The sequence below is a fragment of the Dermochelys coriacea genome, chromosome 9 (assembly GCF_009764565.3).
Source record: "Dermochelys coriacea isolate rDerCor1 chromosome 9, rDerCor1.pri.v4, whole genome shotgun sequence".
NCBI classification, from domain to species: Eukaryota; Metazoa; Chordata; order Testudines; family Dermochelyidae; genus Dermochelys; species Dermochelys coriacea.
This window is the reverse complement of record NC_050076.1, coordinates 8,104,556-8,114,142: the sequence shown is the minus strand read 5'-3', so window position 1 is coordinate 8,114,142 and position 9,587 is coordinate 8,104,556. Positions and strand designations below refer to the sequence as shown.

General features: G+C 49.3%; 1 long non-coding RNA gene across 1 annotated transcript; it reads left to right on the top strand.

Moving 5' to 3' along the window:
• Positions 1-3,402: 3,402 nt before the first annotated feature.
• Positions 3,403-9,064, top strand: LOC119861946. Its single transcript, XR_005295074.2, has 3 exons — positions 3,403-3,603; positions 5,558-5,642; positions 6,825-9,064. It is a non-coding gene; the product is annotated as an uncharacterized LOC119861946 (long non-coding RNA).
• The last annotated feature ends 523 nt before the right edge of the window (positions 9,065-9,587 follow it).

Here is a 9,587-nt window from a genome sequence, read left to right as displayed (position 1 = left end):
AAGCTTATTTCTTCAATAGCTGACTGCCATGTGTGTCCTAGCAGTATGTAGAGTAGCCTATGTCTTTGAAATCACTGTTTTGGTTAATTTCAGTTGCTCCTGTTTTGGAAACTAAGTGTCTAAATAAAATATTCACTTTGGGTGATTCTCTTGTGATTTGTAGAGGGAACCAGTTGTGGAGCTATAATTAAGCCCGGGGGTCTGGATAGGGCACTGCAGCAGAGGGGCTCATTACCAGAGTGGGTGTCTGCTCACACACACAAGAACAGGACACCCATTTTGAGCTGCTTGTATTAACATACGTGCCTTGTAGCATGGGCTTGTGCCTGCCTCCCAGTTTCTCCCATGGTTGAACTGGTGCTTTTAGTGGGTGTTGGAATTCCCCCATTTCCAGAGTTCCTCACAGCACAAGGGGAGCCAGGCTACCACCACCACCCTTGTAATCAATAGGGCTGTGCACATCTCAAATAGTCATCAAGAAAAACAGTGGTAATTTCACACCCAAGACCCTAGATGAGACCTATTTTCCAGCTGCTTACATTACAGATGGGGGAAAATGCTATCAGTCCTATATCTCTCTCTCTCAGCCTGTGGCTAGCAGATACATTCTAGTCTGAGATTTTAGGTACCCCAGCTTACTGTCTCCCACCTTTTCCACTGGGAGACTGCATCTGAGCCTGATCTAGCTCAGAGCCCTGGTGTTCTCTCTACTCTTTACCCTATGTTTGTTTGCTCAATTTCACCTCATTCCACCTACTTTACACACCCTTGCTCTTCCACATCCCTTTCTTTGCCAGGGCAAGAGGCTTGTTCTCTTTAAAACACATGTAGACAGACTCTTTCTTCCATGCTTTGGATTTTTAACTCCCCAGGATCCACCAAACTCCCAATGAAGATTGAGCCATGGTAGAAAAGACATGGTGAGGAACCATTCCCACCCACTGCGTTCTCAGTCAAAGTTGAGATTCAGTGATACTCACCCCCAAGTGGGATTAGAGGCGAGGCTATGAAACCAAGACAAAGCCGCAACGATTATTGCAAAAGTACTATATTATATACATATCACTCCAACCACACTCCACGGGCCAAGGACCAGAATTTGCTATTTTACATAATTTTGATAAAAATGTGACCACAAACTATAAAAGTGTAAAATATTTCACGGACCTAGGTTTCCTACTGCAGGAGACAGGTACAGGGAGTGAACCCTCCCACTTTGGGGGATTGCTTAGTGAGGGGAAGATCCCCCATATGCCCCTCCCCCCAATAAGTGGTCACATGGGAGCCAAATGCACAAGTATGAAAAAACCCCTTTAGAAAAATAAGGGTGGAATTGTGATCTTAGGTTCCTTCCATGTCCCCTACCCCTCCATGCCCCTGGTGACCCCAAAAAACAGGTCCAACTCAGTACCAACATAAATCCCCTATGCACAAGCATCAGTACACCTGCAATCATATGACTAAACCAAGGGCCTCCAACACAAGAGGAGTGGAGTCTTTGAAATCCACCACAGAAGGTGCAAAAGGTACATGGGTCTCGTTCTGTGGGGGAGGAGGAGAGTAAGGAAGAATTAGAAAATGGGATCTGATTCTTAGTGCATGTGGAGCTCCCAAGAGACCAACCAGCTCAGTTGTAAAAAGAAATGGAGTACTTGTGACACCTTAGAGACTAACAAATTTATTTGAGCATAAGCTTCATGAGCTACAGCTCACTTCATCGGATACATCGGGGTTGTATCCGATGAAGTGAGCTGTAGCTCACGAAAGCTTATGATCAAATAAATTTGTTAGTCTCTAAGGTGCCACAAGTACTCCATTTCTTTTTGAGAATACAGACTAACACGGCTGCTACTCTGAAACCAGCTCAGTTGTGTCCTCCCCCAAGGGTGACCAGATAAGTGTGAAAAATCAGAACTAGGGGTGGGGGGTAATAGGTGCCTATATAAGAAAAAGCCCCAAATATCAGGACTGTCTCTATAAAATCGGGACATCTGGTCATCCTACCTCCCCCTGAAGAAGAGAGAGGAAGACAGAAGACCAAATACCCTGTCTAGAAACTCCATACTCAGCATATCCCATTCAAGGGGCAGCAATTTGCATAGCAGATGAGGTTCAACGCACAAGACCCCCAGTCTGTATGAGGCACTAACAGTCCCCAAATTGACTGAGGAGCCAAGATTGCAAAACCTGAGAATTCTTCAGGGGAGAAGACAGTTCAGAAATAGAAGCCTCACCTGTTTCCTGCTCTCTCAGGACTTGGTTCCTATCATCTACCAAACTTTTATGAAGAATGCTTCCTGGCAGGCAGCCCAGCAGCAGAAGGGGAAGTCCCGAGAGCCATTTCAAGGGGATGAGATTGATCTACTTTTGCCCAGGGTGATTTGACTTATTCGCTGCTGCCTGTGGACTCTCCCTCTTCCCGGATCTCATGAATTTTCTGAACTACCCCAGCTAACTAACTGTTTTGGTCTCCATGCAAGAGACTCCAGTACAGCTGGAAGTTCCAGAGCAGAGAGGACTCCATTTTACAGGTTAACAAGAATTGTTTTATACTTTTTTAAATGTCTTTTACAAATTATTTACAGTAACTTCACGCTGCTCACCACCTCTGGAGCTAGAGAGTGCTGTCAGATCAGATAGGGGCTACTCGTTGCTTAGTCCAGGTGAAGCAAGTTTACAGGAGGGCGTGCTCAATTCAGGTCCTAGGGCAAATCACAACATTTGACATTGATTGGCCATAACAGCAGAGAGGACAACTTCCTTTCCACCCCCTTAGAGGGCGTTACTCCAGGGCCTGGTGGGCAGAGGGAGAAGCTTGCCCTCTGATCTGGGCTGTATCTGCTATATTGAAAGAGGCCTTTAGCCTCTGGGACTAGCCTCCCTGACACCTTTCACCAGCACTCAGCGGACGCAAAGGGGGAGAGGAGCCAAGCATTGGGGATAGGGGATGGTTGGACAGCGCATCCCATCCCCCCCCCCCCACGCCCCAAACCTCGCTCCCAGCTGAGTTAGTGGCTTGAGGGAGAGAGCTCACCCCGCTACTGGACCAGTAACCCCGCTCAGCCCCCCCCCGCTGCCTAGACCTAACCCCTCCCCCACAAAGACACCCCGTGCCGCTGACAGAGCGACCCTTTCCCGCTCCCAGGCGGTGGGTTGCGCGCCCCCGAGTGGGGACGGGGGGGGGAGAGAGAGAGAGAGAGAGAGAGAGAGCGGGGTGGTCACGTGACGTGGGCGGTTACGCCACCGGTTTTCCCCTGCAACCAATGGGCCGCTTCTCCTCTGGGCTCTGTTGTGGTGCTTCCACCCCTGCCCCGCCCCGCCCCGCCCCGCCCCGCCCCCGCTTCTACCTCGCAGCCATGGCCTGCGAGGACGTTTTAAGAAAGAGCGCGGAGGCTCCTGATTGGTCGGGCCATCCCGCTCACTCTTTTGTTTAAAAAAAAAAAAAAAAAGGAGGCGACCTCGCTGATTGGCTCCGCGGGGCTACTTTAAGGGCCTCGTGGGCGGGCCCGAAGCTGTCGTTAGCTGAGCTGAGGGGCGCGCGCGCGGCGGTTGGAGCTGCGCGGGTCCGTCGCTTCGTGTGCCGGCGGCCCGCTTTCGCCTCAGGTGGGAGCGGCGGGCCGGGCCCGGCCCGCCTCGCCTCGCCTGCGCTGCGGCGCCCTGGGCGAGCTGCCGCCCTAACCCCCGCGGGAGAGGAGGGGGGGGGGGGCGCGGCCGGCCGAGCGGAGCGGGAGGCCCGCGGCGCTCCCTGGCCTGTGCTCCGGCGGTTGACAAGCCGGGCAGCCCCTTCCGACCCGCCCTGCTGAACGGCTCCGGCGCCGCCAGTCTGAGCGCGGGGCCGCCGAGCCGGGGCTCCGTCCCGGAGCGCGAGCTGGAGTGACTGGTCCCGGCCTCTGCCACGGGTCTCTTTCAGCCGTGTGGACGGACGCTGGAGCCAGTCACTGGCGGGGGGGGGGGGGGAGCGCGCCACCGGGGGGTGGATTTGGTTTCCCGCAGTGGGGTGTGTAGCTTGGGGGGGAGGGGGGCGCTTGTATCCGCTGCCTGCGTGGGGCTGGGTTGAGACGGGCCCCGTTCCCTGCTGGGGGAGGGAGGGGGGGGGGGATATGCTGCAGAAAGGCTTGTTTTGAAGAATCAGTGGTGGTGGCGGCGTGTAATCATGAAACATTCACCTTTGGATGCTTTTGTGATTTGCAGCTGCAGAGTGAGGCATAAATAAACCCCCTTCCCGTGACAGTCTCTCACGTGGATGCAGACTAGAGCAGGTCAAGCCATTCTGACAAATATGCCTGGACTTCTTGGAAGAAGGGACTACTTGAGTCACTGGAATTTGGGCATTTTGGCGTGTCATAGTCCTGGCACTGCGGTTGGGAAGCCAGGCTGGCACCAGTGAGAAACATGGAGGGAGAAGCTAATTTAGGGTGGCAAAGAGTGGGTGTCATATGTGATCCCAAGAAAACGTCTCAGAGTAGCAGCCGTGTTAGTCTGTATTCGCAAAAAGAAAAGGAGTACTTGTGGCACCTTGGAGACTAACAAATTTATAGAGCATAAGCTTTCAATGCATCCGATGAAGTGAGCTGTAGCTCACGAAAGCTTATGCTCTAATAAATTTGTTAGTCTCTAAGGTGCCACAAGTCCTCCTTTTCTTTTTTCAAGAAAACGTCACCATTCTAAAGATTATCATGAAATAAACAGATGGGCCTGTTTGCAAAAATGACACTGGCATCCAAAAGCCCCAATTGAGTCACTAAACTGGGAAGAAAACCAGGATATGAGAGTAAAGATCCTTACATGGGGGTGGAGGACAAGAGAATGGCTGGAATTACTTGGGGGATCAGGTACACTTTAATAGTAAATATAGTGGTTACAGCCTTTCAGTTCTTTAATAACAATGTTCATTATTGCCAGGTCAATAGTCATGCTAACACCTCTCCCTGAGAACTAGTGAAATTGACTATCAACCCTTCCAAATCCAAAGTTCCCTTGTATGGGGGAGAGGCAGGCAGAGGTGTGTTTGCTAAAGGGGACTTCTGCTGTTGGCTCTTAAATCTCCCTGCCAGAAAGGGAAGTGAAATCCCAGTGCATCCATAATTTCAGAGGCTTGATTTCTGAGAAGTGATGTAGTAAGTGGGCCTTTCATAGTGGGGCAGATGCAGAGACCTAGTTCTCCCAGGAAGCAATTGAGTATTTGCTATGGCTTAGTTCGTTACTTTGGGGCTCTAAGAAGCACTAATCCCCTCTGTGTCTATCTACCCAGGACTGTAGCTGGGCATGATCCTTCATAGGCCAGCAGAGAGGGAGTCTTTGCTCCAGGAACCTCTAATTTACTCTCAAGCGTCTTTGTTTAATAATCGGTAAAGTATGGTCAGAAGCAGCTTGGACAAGTAAAAGTACCTCTGGACTAGGAAACAAGAAATCAGTTCCATTCCTGGCACAGACACCTGTTCTCCAACAGCCTTGGCCAAGTCATTTTGCTCTCTGCCTCAGTTTCTCCCTCTGCATCATGTAGATATATATTTTCTTGATCTTAATTCCTACTGTTTTTCTTTTGTATTTCTTGCAGATTGGACAGAGAATCTCTGTGGAGGCCTTTGCCCTACAGGTTGCCACTGCTGTGGTTAGGGTTGCATACCTAAAGGTGAAGATTGGTAAGTTTGAAAATTGAAGGAAATATTACTATGTTATTGGGCTTTGAAATTTAAAGACTTTTACAAAAATCTTGTACTTGTTAAGAGTAACAGACCTGTGGACAGCAAGCGCATGAATGCAGTTCCTGCTGGTCTGCAAGTCCTGGGTTTGGTCTGAGTCCTTGTGCACATTTCACTGCCTTCTGGCCTGTTCTGTTGCTGCTGGTAGTGGAAAGGGCTGGCCTCCCCTGCTTAAAGAAGCACCAATTATAAAACAGTACCAGTAGAAAGAAAAGGAGTACTTGTGGCACCTTAGAGACTAACAAATTTATTAGAGCATAAGCTTTCGTGAGCTACAGCTCACTTAACTGGTAGCTCACGAAAGCTTATGCTCTAATAAATTTGTTAGTCTCTAAGGTGCCACAAGTACTCCTTTTCTTTTGCGAATACAGACTAACACGGCTGCTACCTGAAATCTAGTACCAGTAGAAAATCATTGTTCCAGTAGGAAAGTCATTCAGTGCTGATGTTCCTTGATTACTCTCAACTTCTCAGTTTGTCCACTAACTGTCAAGGCTGTGCTACAAAGTGGGTGTTCTAATGAGTTAGTGATATGAAGTTTTCAGTAACAAAAGGTGTTCACAAAACAATGGGATTCACAATGACTCAGACATCTCCCTAAACTTGCACATTTAGCTGTTACATTTCCCCACCCCCCACCATCCATCACAGCTCCAGCTCCCATGGGACAGCTCTTGCTGATACCTACTCCTTCCCTGAACCCTCTCTGGCTCAAGCTCCAGTTCAGTTCTGGGCTGGCTTCATTGGGTCAGAACCATGCATACTGTAGAGTTGCAGGCCCCAAGACCCAGCTTGCCGCAAGGAAGTCAGACATCACACAGCCTTAAAGAGGGTTAAAGAGGGCATTGATGCACTTGCATGCTCCTTACATCCTGGCTTGCCTGGTAGACATCACAGCCTGGGAAAGGGGCTTGCATAGGGACAGCACAGAGGCAGAGGTGTCATAACAGCTTAATATGAAGATAGACATATTCTTGCGGAGGGCTGCAGGGTGTCCTGCCTACATGGGGAGAGAAGGGATGTGTAACCCTCCTGGAGACACAAGCATAGAGGCTCCTGCCAGAGCCAGGAAACAGATCTGGTCTAGGGATGTACACTCACCTTTCTCTTGTGCCCATACAGTGTGACCCCTGACACTGAACAAGGGGGAGACCCAGGAAAAACCCTGACAGCACAGCCTCACCTCATCAGGCTGCAACTATGCCCAAAGCCACCCCAGCAGCACCCCGTTTCTCTGCTTCCTACACCCAGGCCAAGACAACACCCACAGCCAGCCGACCGAAGAGTGCTCAGGCTGCTGGGAGTTCAGGCACCAGCAGGGCACAGACAGACAAGCCAACCAGCAGCACCACTGCAAGAAGAGCTGGGCAAAGCTCTTCCCAATCAAGGGCCACTGCACACATGGCAGTGATCAAGGAGACACCAAGATAAGCTACAGAGTGTCAGCTAAGAACCCCTCAGTGACTAGTGGAAGGAAACCCTGCTCCACATCAGCTAAAGCACCTGTCGGTGTCGACCCCTGCCTGGAAAGGAATCAATCCAGCCGCTCTTGGGCCAATACCACTGGCCAGGGCACAGCAAGCAAATTTCCCTCCCTGCTGACAACAGAAGATGTGGTGAAAATGGAGAGGGAAACCCAGGGCCAGAGGGACAATCCCGAGTGGCAGGAAAACCGCATCACAGCCTCAGTCGCACTCAGGATTGCTAACAGCAAGTTTGTCACTGGCAAGAGCTCAGAGGTGCCCCAGTCTTACCTTAAGGCTGTGGTGAGCTCCGGTTCCAAAGTGCAGATCACCAGCCATGTCCTGGGGCACCCAAAATGAGAAAAAGGCAGTGCAGGCATATGAGGAGCTCCAATCCAGGACGACAGGTAGCCTGTGAATGTGGAGGAGTGTGGTCTCTTCATTCACCAAGGGAGGAGTGGCTCGCAGCCAGCCCAGATGGAATTGTCAGAGAAGCAGATACCAAGAAGCTGCTGGAGGTCAAGTTCCCTATAACACAGACAAGACAGTGAAAGAGGCCCTGTAAGGACAAAGCCTTCTGCCTGGAAGTGGATGATGATCCTTCTCCTTGAAGAGAAACCATCCCTACTACACTCAGGTGCAGTTGCCAGCTGGCAACAACAGGCTTGGACAGGGCTGATTTTGTGGCTCACACCAACAAAGATACAGTCGTCGTCTCAGTGGACTTTGATGCAGTGTTCTGGGAGAAAACTGAAGCCCAAGCTGAGAAGTTCTACACGGAGACTGTGATTCCCCACCTAGAGAAGAGAAGCAACTCAGTTTGGGCTCAGAAGAACAAAGTAATGGGGACATCTGGCCACTACCCACCAGGGACTTCTGGTCTCCACCAGATGCCATGATAGTCCATTAATCTATCTCTGGTTCTGCTGTAGCAGAACTATGGGTTCTAGAATATGCCTCCTGAGCCTAGACTCTTCCTCCTTCTTTAGATTGTGAGGTCCATGAGGGCCAGGATAGTATCTGCCTTTGTCTCCTACTGAGAGACAGTCAATGATTCTGTCCTAGCTGCAGAAATACTTTTGTCATTTGATGCTTCTGTGTGTGTGCAGACAAAATTCAAATTACCATAATCTCTGGGGAAAGTAAGTTGGGTTGTTAGACTCACTCTGTGGAGGGGGCTGGGTTCCATTTAATGGTCTGGAGTAAAAGTCTAGGACTAAACTTGAATTTTAGTCCAAGGATCCTTGCTGCTGTCAGGGCAGGCTTGAAGATAAAATGTAAGGTATGGTTCTCACTTTTGTACTGGTGACTTCTGAGGATGACCCCTCATTTAATAAATTAAATACACTATTAAACCATTATAAATGTTGGAGGTAAAATGTGGTTTGGGTTGGAGGCTGACAGTTTGTGACACCCCCCCCTGCAAGGGGACCTCCCAGTTTTGAGAACCCCTGCTTAAGGGAGTAACTAAACTTATGGCCTTATTGTCACTGCAACATCACACACAGCTGTTTTCCCAGGCTACTGTCTTGTATTCACTCCCACCACCCTCTTTCCCTGAGTGAGCTTAATTGCTGATTGTTAACAGACTAATTTCTTATATTTAAAGTATTGTTTAGCATTAGCATCAAATCTTGCCCCCATGAGAATGTGAGGGAAGAGCTTACACCTCAGAGCTACTCTTTCAAGCTACCTGCAAAGTCGGAAGAAAATGCCATCAGTTAACTTTTCAAGGGTGACCCAAGTACCACCACAACATGAGATCCCACTCTTTTTAATGCAAGTTTATTTCTCTAGTAGCAGGACTGTCATGTACATAACTTGCCTTGGTATACAAGATCACTGTTTTGTTCAAATTGATCCTGTTTTGGAAACTAAAGTATATCTAAACAAAACATTCAGTTTAGGGTGTATTTTTTCTATGATTTTTAGAAGAGGCTGGAGCTTGATGTTTAAGTAACCACAGAGGCCAGGATACAGCATGGGAGAGTGGGTGTCTAGTTGCAGAGAGGGTTGGCATTTTGAGCTGCTACCACCACTGCTGAGCATGTCTCCCACAGTTGAAGGGATACTTTCCCTTAGGTGAGGGAGATGCCTTCTATTTCGTAATTTTCTTTTCTACAGCACTATGGGTAGCAGACCACTGCCATGGTAAGCAATAGTGCATTATGTTTCTCAAAATAGTTAAACAGCAAGCCTGTTTGCATCACAGATGAGGGAAAGATTTCATCAGTCCTTACTAGAATCTCTCACTGCACCTGACTAGTACATATGGTCTAATCCTAGGGGTACTAACATCGGATTCTCACCTTTTCAGGGGGAGACTGTGTCCAAACCTGACCCCTCTGAGAGCCCTGGTGCTCCACCTACTCCTTACCTTATATTTCTTTATGCAACGTCCTTGATTTACCACCTACTTCCG